Below are 12,829 nucleotides of genomic sequence, written 5' to 3'. Positions count from 1 at the left end.
AGTTGATGTTAGTCGCCCACTTCAGGTCCTGAGAGATTGTAATTCCCAGGAACTTGAAGGTCTCGACGGTTGACACAAGGCAGCTGGACAACGTGAGGGGCAGCTGTGGCAAAGGTGCAGTCGTTCGTGTAGAGAGAGAAGAGCAGCGGACAGAGGACACAACCTTGGGGCGCCCCAGTGCTGATGCTGCGTGTGGATGAGGTGCCTTCCCCCAGCCTGACCTGCTGTGTCCTGCCAGTCAGAAAGCTGTAAATCCACTGGCAGATGGCAGGTGAGACGCTGAGCTGGAGAAGCTTGGATGAACGGAGTTCAGGGATGAAGGTGTTGAACGCTGAGCTGAAGTCCACAAACAGGATCCTCGCGTAGGTCCCTGCACTGTCGAGGTGTTCTAGGATGAAGTGCAGTCCCATGTTGACTGCATCATCCGCAGACCTGTTCGCTTGGTAGGCAAACTGCAGAGAGCCCAGCAGGGGACCTGTGACACTCTTGAGGTGGTCCAGCACGAGACGTTCAAAGGACTCCATGACCACAGATGTCAAAGCGACAGGCCTGTAGTCATTCAGACCCGAGATTGCAGGTTTCTTGGGGATTGGAAACACAGAAGTCAGAGGTGTGATTGTGGTCGCGGGTGCGGCCGGGAGGGTGTGTGGTGTGAAAGTGTCCTTTTCAAATCTGCAGTAGAAGGTATTCAAGTCGTTGGCTAGTGTGCTATTGTTCTCAGCTTGGGGGGATTGTCGCTTGTAATTAGTCAGCGATTGGAATGCATGCCAGACTGATTTTGAGTCCTTAGCGCAAAACTGTTTTTCCAACTTTGCTGCATAGTTTCTGTTGGATATATTGTTGAAGTTATCATTTATTTGCTTAGCTTGCATTAGTATTATGGACAATTTTTAGAAAGAAAGATCTCTCGCCTTCAAGAAGATGACTCAGCAGGAATCATCTGAGAGAAGGACGTGGCCGGGACGTGGCAGGTGTTGGTGCCATGTTTTCACCTTGAAACCCTACCCTTAGTGTGTTGTGTCTTGTAGCTTAGTACGTTATGTCTTGTAAACTTAGAAACCTCCCTATTTTCAAATAAATGCAGGAGCGACGGGAGAGATTGTTTAGAGCGTGTTGAGAGGCTGTAATCTGAACAATCTCCCATGCGCCCTTCTCATGAGAAAAACAAACCAGCGTCTTCATTCCTTTTGTGTCTATTTTTTATAATGTTGTGCAAGATAAATCCAACATTAAATTGGTCCTTCGAGCCGGATGTCAACACACCCGAGGATTCCAGTTGTGGAGCCGACACCCAGTTAAGAGACCGTGGCCACGGCAATTGAGACCCTTTCCGGGACTGGTCTTCGTACTCCTCAACTGGGATCTGAAGGTTGACGACAATTCACAGGATTGAAGACGACTGGTGAGTTTAATTTTTAAAAACATTTTTAAAGAATTAATGTATTGCACGACAAAGAAGTCTGCGGCGAAATAAACCTTGTGTAATACTAGTCACTGGCAAGTAACTGATGGACGGCGGAGTCCGACAATTTCCGCATGGACGGCGGAGTCCTATACGTGCTAAAATTCCGTGTTAAAATAAAAAAATTTAAAAAAAAATAAAGGACGGCGGAGTCCTAGACGTGCTTAAAATTCCGTGCCTTTGTGTTTCCGTGTTTCCATGTTTTCGTGTGTTTGTTAAAACGTTACTAATATCGTGTGTGTGTGTAAAAGTATGGATGTAAGAGACTGGATTGTAAGTGACAACTGAGTTTGGAAGCAGAGGCAAGAATCCTCCGCCCCATTTGGGGTAGAAGGTTGAGGTTTACCATAACTCAGACATTCATTGTCACCCAGTCATTTTTTGAATAAAGTCAGTATTAGGTCACTCTAGGTGCGAATAAACTGACTTCCAAATTCACAAAAATGGGAAACAATAACAATAAAACGAATCCAACAGAAAGCCTGACGTGTAAAGATTGGAAATATGTACAACTTCAAAACCCTTCCAAAATAAAACATTTAAACACGTGGATAACCAAATACAGTTTCGCTGGCCAGCTAAATTCGCAAAAAATTAGTTCAACTTCGAAACGAAATAGAGGGTCGACACAAAAATAATATATCACAAATGGAAAAAGATGGATTTGACGACTTACTTTTTGGCTAAACATGGCGTCTAAAAGAGAAAAAGGAGAGGAGAAAAAGAAATACTATCGAGGCAAAGAGGGAGATAATTTTAGAGGACGCGGCAGAGGCCGTGGGAGAGTAAGATATGGTTGAAAATGTTATGATAATACCATCTGTTGGTGCTGTGGAGATAAAGGCCACATCGCACGTAACTGCCCTAAGAAAAATAACAGAATACGGACAAACAACCGCATGACTAAGCCAACCTGATTCCCAACTCAACAAATCTTCTTGTTTAATTATTACAGAGAATGAGGAAGTGGATTTCAATTTACAGGACATTCTGAGTTTGGACACAAAAAAAAAAACCTGAAATAACCTTGTCAATAAATGGGAAAGAAATGAAATTTCCTTGCGATACAAAAGCATGTAGGGAAAAGATCCCAGGTTCCAAACTATCGGGACATAAGGCAATAGTTAAATCTGCAAATACGCAAATTACTTTTGCCATGGAACTTGAACTTGAGCCTGTGTGGATTAGAGAGAGTTCTCCCTCAGGGGAGAACTTGTAAAATGCCAATTTTCGAAGTCCCAGAGTGCCCTGTGAATTTGTTGGGAAGAGATGGCTTATTCCAACTAGGACTTATACTCATTCCATCTTCAAATGAAAATATTGTAGTGAAACGAAAACATGAACTAAAAAGAGACAATATGACACTAGAAAACAGAGAGAGTACATTCTATTACACAATCGATATCCCAGACAAACCACCGTTAAACATGGGAGAGGCCCTGTTGTCTGCAGCCTTGCAGCTTATCACACAAATAGAAGAAAAACAAAAAAAAGAAAAAAAAACAATAATGAGCTGCATATAACACTGTGGTACAAAAACACGCCCAAAGCCAGACCCAGTAGATGAAAACAAGTTACGACATGCAACACCTGATAAAATTACTGTAGATTATCTGTACTCAGACAATGAAGCAAAAGTCGCGACAGGAATTATTCTACCGGACAAATTAAAGGAACTGTATAAAAATACAAGTGTCCCACGTATTTCATTGTGCAAAGATTATGGGTCACAATGGAAACATGTGGGAACATTACTGAAACAAGGATAGGAGACAAATAATTGGCGACAAATAGAAAACAAACTGGAATACAGTGCGTCAGCTGGTCTAATCAGGAATGCGATGTTTTGGACAACGCAGGCTGATGAAGGGAGACACATGCAGTATTCTGCAGTAATACAGAGAGCAGCATGTCTACCAGATCTACACACTGTTAAATTCATCCTGTATGATTGGACCAAATTATCCTCACTGAAATTGATGAAGAAATATTGACATAAGCAATGCAGTCAAATTTGGTTTGCATTTAAATTTGAGGGAGAAAATATATATTTACTAGATTACCACAAGGTTACTGTGAAAGTCCAACCATTTATTCACAAGTAATAATAACAAGCATGTCTAAATTCACTCCCCCAGGAGGGAGCGACATGCAAAGATTCATTAGCCTTACTGTGTCATCGAGCAGAGGAGGGACATAAAGTTAACAAAAATAAATTGCAATGGTGTAAAAAACAAGTCAAATATGTAGGACATATTCTAAGTGTAGGAGGAAGGACTATATTAGAAGACAAAAAAGCTACAGTTTTAAAAAACCCTAAACCACAAACAAAGAAACATATGATGTCATTTTTAGGTCTGACAAATTAAGGGAGAGCATGGATTCAAAACTATGCAGAAATTATTGCACCATTGTCAAAATTGATGTATGAAGCAAACCTTAAAATGACATCACCTGTTCTCTGGAATACAGAGGCGGAAAAGACCTTCTGTGACATTAAACAACATTTGGTGTCCAGTGCTGCGCTCGGCCTTCCAAATTTAATGATAAAACATTCATTCAAATGGTAGATTGTAAAAGCTATGACATGACCTCCGTACTTACACAACAATACGGTGATATGCTAAGACTATGGGCTTATTTTTTGACTAAATTGGACAACGTGACGTGTGCATTACTGCATTGTGTCGGAGCAGTTGTGGCAGCTTCGATGGCAATAGAGAGCAGTTCCACGATTGTGTTATTTCATCCATTAACTCTTAAAGTGCCACATACAGTGTCTGCTCTCCTATTGCAAACCAATATGGCGTTTTTATCACCTGCAAGACATTTATCTTGCATGACCATCTTGCTGTCACAACCACATTTGACTGTTGAGCGATGCACAACCTTAAATCCAGCCACGCTAACACCCTTACCTGATGAAGGCACGCAGCATGATTGTCAGGAATTGCTGAATTAGAAACTGCTGAATTAGTAGCATTAACCGAGGCATGCAAACTAAAAATAAATAAAGATGGTACAATCTATACTGATAGCCAGTATGAGGGTTCCACAACAACAACGCAATTCAAAGTGTCGTGTGTGTGTGTGTGTGTGTGTGTGTGCGCGTGTTCCAGGTTTTGTCTTCCTCTCTCTCGTTTCTCACACACCTGCTCCTGTGAGCATCTTCACCACCTGTGCCTCGTTCATACCTAATTACCGATTGTATTTAACCTCGTGTCTCATTTCCACTCGTTGCCAGTTCGTTGTACCTTGTCGTCACGTTCCAGCATTCCTTGTCACAGACTCACAGTAAGACTTTGAGCCTGTTCCGATTATCGACCTTGCCTCTTTGCCTCATGTTCTTGGATACTGTTGCCCTTCTTGGATTGCCTGCCCGTGTACCGACCTATGCCCGTCTATTAAACCTCTCTTTTTGGAAACTGTCCATTTGTTTTGGAGTCTTGCATTTTTGGGTCCTATCCTCTGTTCCGTTCATGACACAAAGTGCAAAACTACAAAATGAAATTTACATTAGCAAAGAGAAAAAAATAAATAAATAAATAAATAAACTATTCAAATGGGCTGCTATATTGAGCCATGCTGTGTCACATGTCTCAACAGGAGGGATGGTAAGACCGATAAATCAATATTATACAATTTATGGTTTTAATTCCTATTAAAATAATAATAATAATAATTTGTAGAGCATGTATGATTTGTGCTAGGTATAATCCACAAGGCAATTTGAGGCCCAGGAGAGGAATATTGAATTAAACCAAAGTGAAGGAAAAAAGTATTGTTTGGTTATCATAGATGCATTTTCTAAATGGATCGAATTATTCTCAACAAAATCACCTGATGCTCTGACGGTGGCAAAAGCACTATGTAAAGACATCATTCCAAAATATGGCATACCTGAAACCATTTACAGCGATAATGGGACTCATTTTGTAAATCAAATAATCAATAAAATAGGAACCATGTTCCACATCAATTTGAAAAACCATTGTGCTTACCACCCTCAGAGTGTAGGTCGAGTGGAAAGAATGAATGGGACAATAAAAAATAGCAGAAAGAAACACGTGGGTTCATTTAACACACTGTAAAAGAGTCATTTCAGCTGAGTACTCAAATAGGGAAGGTGAGCAAAAGTCTGATAACGGAGCGGGAGCAGATGTGTAGATTCTGAAAACGCTTGCTGGTCAGTGAAGAAAAAAGACACCAACCCGTTTAGTGAGAACTCAGCAGAATGGCACACCCGCGTTGGTTACGAGATTCGATGAGTTGTTACATAGCAACTTTGGTTACTATAGTGTTGATTTTGTTTTGTGGTACATGGGACGTCCCACCCTAAATGATACAACGCATTTTTTAGATAGGAAATCACCTACCAACTGGACCAATATGACCAACCCAATAATAAAAAATTTGGAAGCATTAACTCGTATCAAAAGGAGTACAGTTGATGATCAGAACTGTGGGCATGACCTCCAAATGCGGCAAAACAGTGTAATATTTTGTGCCCCCCAAAATCAAGATACTTTAATCATAATTCCATATGCGGCTCTCACCAATGATGCTCAAGAGAATGGGCAGAATTGGGGATTGGTAAAACAGGTTATGATTGGTCCAGTTGGTCACAAAAAATAGCAAAAGAATATAGAAAGAAGTTTAACATAAGCAAAACGGCCCATAGTTTAATATTGAAATACAAATCAAGTCACCCAGTGTGTTTGATGATGACTTTGTGGGCTTATTCTGGCGGAAAAGATCCCCACTTCCGAGTAGCATTGTGTTATGGCAACCGTGTTGAACCAGAAATGCCATTAAAAAACTTCAAAGAAAAGTGAACACATTTTAATGGTTAATAACATAACTACTGATGATTGGTTCCTTGTAGTCACAGGAGTTTCAGGACAAAATAACAATTGGTTACTATTGGTGGAACAAGCAGCAAATGTAGCGAGAAAAGATTGTGTGGTTTGCATGGGTCCCAGGCCTTTGTTGCGCATAGTTCCGGCACAATTATCACAAGATTGTATTATTCCATTAATGAACGCTACTGTACCAACTGAGAGGTGTAAATCGTGGGATCCTATATATCCCGTAACAAAAGCAGATAAACACAAACCAATGTTTTCTTTAGTAGCACCAAATAATTTCACTTGTATAAACATGATTAGTAAAGGAAAAAAAAAAAAAAGCCTAAAACAAAAACAAAACCTAATCTAAACACAGCAAATTAAAACATTTAAGAAGGGGATACAAAGGCGTCGAGCGCGCAGCTCGAGCGCGCTCATTGTCTCCACGTCCTCTTTCAGCGGCAGCTGCAGATCTTGGCAGTGGGGGTTCTTCCCTTGAAAGGCCTTGAGAGCAAACCTGAGGACAAGACTCCTGAGAAAATTAATAAAACACCCCCACACCAGTCACGCTCCCAGGTGAAATCCGCCATTTGAGTGATTTCCTGCTGAGAGAGAGAGGCTTGATCACAGTGGGGTTTATCATAGAAACCAATGCACAAGCTTCCAGCTGTAACACAAATCCACCTGCTGGTTCGCTTTGAACCTATGGTTCACCGGATACCGGCCAGCTCCCCCATGTCCTGTACTTAAAGCGCACAAGTAAATATCGTGTCCCGCCGGATTGCCCCAGCGTACACAATTTACCACCTTACACAAATCAGATTGGTATACCGTCCTTTCCCCTAATGTGTAGTTTAATTCCAGGGCCCCTGTTGGCTTAACGGCCCTCTTAGTCACTCTTTCTCCTTGTATTGAAGGCATTCCAAAATAGATTCCTGTAACTATCATCAGGGAGATCACCAGAGTCATGATTATAACCTTCTTTGACCAGACATACAGGATGTACATATTTCCCCCTTTTTTAAATGACTAATTTAACACCAAAACACAGTATCCACACACAACACCATACACAAACAAGCAGGTCGTCTCCTTTGTCGGAGAGGCCCCTGACCAGACCTGCAAACAAACCCTTGTATAAATTAATCACAACTCTGCAAAAAATACACGTGCCAAAGGGATGGACTACATAATTCCTGTATACATACTCCAGAGAAGGGACAAGTCGGCAATTGTCACCCAACATTGATATTATTCCCCAACCATTGTTAATTTGTCTCACACAAGTGTGAATGTAAATAAACCAAGAATCACATAAAATCAGCGTTAAGTCAGCACACCAACATCCTGCAACACAACAATAACACTATCAAGCTCCATCCTCCTGGGCATCCTGTAAAATAATGTTATTTCAACAAATCAGTCATTCAACAGTCTGTAGACCGTATTCTCTCGTCAGTCACACTGTCCTTGGTAACTAAAGGTCGATAGTCTCTTTCACGTGATCACATCCTTCATTACTCCTGTCAGCCAGCTCAGTAGTGCTCCATTTCTGCTTTTAATTAAGACGACACAAACATTAAACACAAAACATGAACAATTAACATGTCATGACAAGCGAGACTTCACAGACAATAACATTAACCTGGACCCAGGAGTGAATGTCCTCTCACATATACCACACAGACAAAACTGAACACAGCACACTTATTGGTTGAACCATAACACCTAAACACCCAACTCCTGCAACCACTCAGCTTGCATTTGAAGGTTGTTAGGTTTGAAATAAATATTACCATCACTACACTAGGTCTTCCTCCTCAGTAAAGCGATATTATAGTAAAAGTGAGTGACGATTTAAAATTGCTCAGGCTAATAATTACCGTAACCAACTGTTCGCCTCAGTCCCCTAATTCCCAATATTACATCCACCAAATTCTCAAATCAAGTCACCCTCCACCACTACAGACCAGGCTTCTATCCATTGCATTAATTAAACGATCCAATTGTAAATCTCCCTGGCCTTTGCAATACCATAAACTCGCAAAACTCACACACGCCCCGTCGTAAAGCTGCCCCCCCCCCGTCCAGCTGGGACGCCTGTGTCCTGTCATAAACCATTTGGTGCCCATTCCCTGCGAATTTTAGAGCTCTGGGTCTCAGAAGGACATCCCAGATTATTCTGTTTGCTATTTCCTCAATAAGACTTGACTTGTATTTATTAATATTTATATGGTGCTTCACTATTACCCTTTTGCTCAAAAAGTAGTTCTCCGCTTGTCCACAAATTGTTGTAATCAACCTGACTGAGGAGACCGAATGCAAATAAATAAACCTCCTCAAAATGGACTTTCCAGACAGATGGAAAAATCCTCTTTGTCCTCCCTGCTCTTGTGCTGAATCTGGGGAGACAATCAAACAGACTAATCCTCATACCATATTAGCCATTCTCAAAAACATGTACTCCACACATTTCCCTTGTACATGATGCAAATTAGGCACAGTCTCATGACGTATGTAGCATAAGTAGCAACTTAACTTGACACCTCTGGCATATCCTTCACTTCTGTGAATGAAAAGAGTTGCATTCGCTATGGTGTATGAATAGTCACTATACTGTATCAATTTAATATTGTAAGGATGTCTTTAGTTGACTGGCGTACCTCGCATAATTTTCTTCATCCGGTTTGCCACAAACAGGAACTTCTCTGTATATCTACTTACAAAAATCACAGACTCTCTTTATATTCGCAATTGCAGTCTTCCAGCCACTCTGTAAGAAAACACAAAAAATGACTCCCTATGACACACAAGTTAACGCATTTTTCATTACTTTGCAACCGATGTCAAAGCTCCTCTTCTAGGCACAAACAAGATTAAAGCCATCGTATGCATTAATGTGCTTCTCACAATCCTCTATCACTTCAAGTGCTCTTTAAGCATCCATCCATTTTCTGAGCCGCTTCTCTTCACTCGGGTCGCAGGCGTGCTCGAGCCAATCCCAGCTATCATCGGGCAGGAGGCGGGGTACACCCTGAACTGGTTGCCAGCCAATCGTAGGTCACATACAAACAAACAACCCTTCGCACTCAGAGTCATGCCTACGGGCAATTTAGAGTCTCCAATTTATTGACCATGCATGTTTTTGGGAAGTGGGAGGAAACCGGAGTGCCCGGAGAAAACCCACGCAGGCACAGGAAGAACATGCAAACTCCACACAGGCAGGGCCTGGGATTGAACCCCAGTCCTCAGAACTGTGAGGCTGACGCTCTAACCAGTTGTACACCGTGCCACCACTCTCGAAGCAATATATATCAAATCCCATTTACCAGCTCAGACAGCAACTTGCACGTCATTTATTCAAACTCCGAAGCGTTTTCTGACACCAAAAACCAACCAGTACTGTTTTCAGGCTTTTATCTCGGGCACGCAGAGCCGCTCTGGTCCACTCTGCTGACCCGGAAATAGAAAGTCGCGATGCCACTCTGGCTTGATCACATCCGCCGTGCACTCGCCTTCATTTATCTATTATTCAATTTATCTTCCAGAATATCATATGCATACCTTTTTAGACATACAATATGTATGCCTTACTTATTTAGTTAATAAATATAATGGGTACCCTTTGAAGCGCTTTATAACTTTTTACATATATAGTCATATAATTTTATTAATCGAAGTTCTAAGGTTTACTTTATATTGTGTACACAATTTATAAAACGTATCGCACAGAATATTTATACCATTCACACTTAGTCCACGTTTTGTTTTTAAAACAGAGGCCTGCGCAGGACAAGTTTGGGACAAGTAGAACCACTTGTCCGATCTGATTACTCGTGGAAACTCATACGTCGTGATATAATGGTTAACCAGCGCTTTGTCGACAGGCGGCACGTTTTCTTTTGCACAATGATAGCCTTTGGGGCATCCAGAAAAAAGTGTCGACAATCATTATTAAGTACCTTATGCTTTGGACTGGGACCACCATTGTCGGTTCGGTCCATTACCACCACATCATTCGGGCATCGGCCCATCTGAGTGTGTTGCAATTCCCTCTTCGTTGTTGGGCAAACACTGAAATCTTGACATATATCACAAAAAAACAAAAATCTTTTTCCTTACGCAGAAGATCAGGGTGCCACCAAAAGCGCAGCTTGTACAGCATTGACACATAACTCTTATGTGTCGGGGTGTGTGCTTCCTCCTCCACTAACCACACGAACTTTCCTGGAGTTAAGACCAGTCTCCTAGGGCCTCTCATCGGGCCAAACCACAGCTTCTCCTTGTCATCATACTCAGCACCTGTCTTTCGCCTCTTATGCTTGTCTTCCTCTGGTGCCGCCTCTTGGAGGTCGCGCACCACATCAACTGTTACTGCAGGGAGAAAGTCAATTAACTGATTCTGTTTAACAACATATTTTCCTTCAGCATCCATTTATTAGCCTGTTACTTTTTCAGCACCATTAATAAATAGTAACACTGACTTTTAGATACCTCCAGTGCCCTGCAAATGGCCAGCAGTTCTGCAGCTTGAGCGGAGGGTTTCATAACATCATTTATGGACCAAAGCGTTTGGATTTCAGAATTTGGGTTGCCGCCATATCTTCTACGGCCTCTTGTTTACAAGGATACGACGGCAAGTTAACAAAAGCAGTCGGGTCTACCTCGAATGTTACCGGAGTCACGGATGCCATCTGCAGGCCCCTCGGACCACAGTGAGTCCGGCAGCGAGTTCAACAGCTGTGCCTCATGGTCCGAGAGCTCTCTGCCATGGAATCGCGCCAAAGTCACATGCTCCAACATTCCCCGTCTACCGTGGCACCCTGAATGCAAAAACATTCAGTCCTACTAAAGTACAACACATTGTATTTGACCTTGTTGCCAATAATTTTCCAAATGGCATTTTCTTACCATCGGTCCCAGTTCTCAGGCTTCATGACCTCGTGCGAGTGCAAGTGAAAAAGTGTGGAAAAGATGTCAAACTCATAAACCACTCACTCTGCTCTGGCGTCAAGGTGGAGGCAGCTGCCACACCTTGTTTCCCTATGTAAATACCTTTACTATTCAGCATCCAGTTTTCCCCCTGTATTGACTAAAAAGCTTCCCTGTAAACCAAATCGTCATTTTTATCATAAAACAGTGTGAGATGGAGGGGATCAATTGGAGGACTGTAGGAGACAAGAGAGTTGATTCAGGGCTTCCACCGCAGGAAGGCCGAGTAGATGCCTCCTCCCTCCTTGGTTTCTGCAGCGGTCGCTTCCGGAAGTTCCATGCAGTGGACAATTTTCCACTCTCAGTTCATATCGTCAGTCCGTCCGGGCTACAAAGGATGGTAGCCCTGGTTTAGATAAACAGATCTCTGCCCATCAGATTCACTGGAGCCCCTCCTTTCATTCGGACAAACTGATGTTCCTGTGTCTGTCCAGCAATTTCAGTCGTTAATGGTGTCGTAATCGGCAGACTCATGGGCACTCCTGCACAGCTCATTCAGGTGGTTGTCTTCCCTTAGCGGGGTTAAGAAGCTCTGTCTTTCCTCCGTCCCCTGACGCCGGGCTCATTGGGCATTCGGACCAGTCCTCATCACAGTAGTACTGGCGAGATGGCTGCTGTTGCTGTGGAGCCCGCTGCGGATGCTGTTGCCAGGGTGCCGGGCTGCGTCCACCTCTGCCGTGTGGAGCTCTGTAGCCTCCTCTTTGAGGTGGGGCCTCTCTAGGTCCCAATGGAGGTCTCTGTTGCATCAATGGGGGAGCACTGAGAGAGGGAGCGCTGAGACTTCAAGGAGTGAAGTCTCAGCGCCCTTTGCACAATGGTCATTGCACCGGACTATTGCAATATTAGTCATTCGAACTGCTCTAAGTGCTAGAGGACTCTGCATCTTTTTGCACAATTGTTTTTTGTCAATGTCTTCATGTCCCCAAAGTGTTCTGTAAATTGACTGTCTGTTGTACTAGAGCGGCTCCAACTACCGGAGAAAAATTCCTTGTGTGTTTTGGACATACTTGGCAAATAAAGATGATTCTGATTCTGATTCTGATTACAATACCACTGTCCATACTGACCACAATTGAAGCACGCTTGGTTCCTTGGAGGTCGGCGAGCGCTTCCCCTGCCTCCGTTGGTGTATCCCCTGTCACGACTCCCGCCTCGTCGTTGACCCCTGCGCCATCCACATCTGCTTTTCTGCTTCCATTTTTATTTTTATTTATTTTATTTTTAATGGCCACTTTACGGGCCTGGGCCAATTGTAGCTTCAAAAATTGTTCCTGCATGTCCTTTACCTCATCTGATGATTTGTGTTGTCTGTCGACAAAAAGTTTCAAATGGTGTGACACATGACGATTAAAGTAGCTATCTCCCCCTTTCATGAGGTCAGGGTCTTGAAAAGTTCAGTCCTAACTTCAGCTGGCAATGTGTCAAGCAAAGCAATTCTATGAATAACATTTGCCTCCCTTAAACGGGAGGAATGTGACCTTGTCTTATCTGTCCAAATACTTATGCAATTTTCAAAGTGAGAACTGGG

The sequence above is a fragment of the Phycodurus eques genome, unplaced genomic scaffold (genome assembly GCF_024500275.1).
Source record: "Phycodurus eques isolate BA_2022a unplaced genomic scaffold, UOR_Pequ_1.1 contig_33, whole genome shotgun sequence".
Lineage (NCBI taxonomy): Eukaryota > Metazoa > Chordata > Actinopteri > Syngnathiformes > Syngnathidae > Phycodurus > Phycodurus eques.
This window is presented reverse-complemented; position numbering follows the sequence as displayed.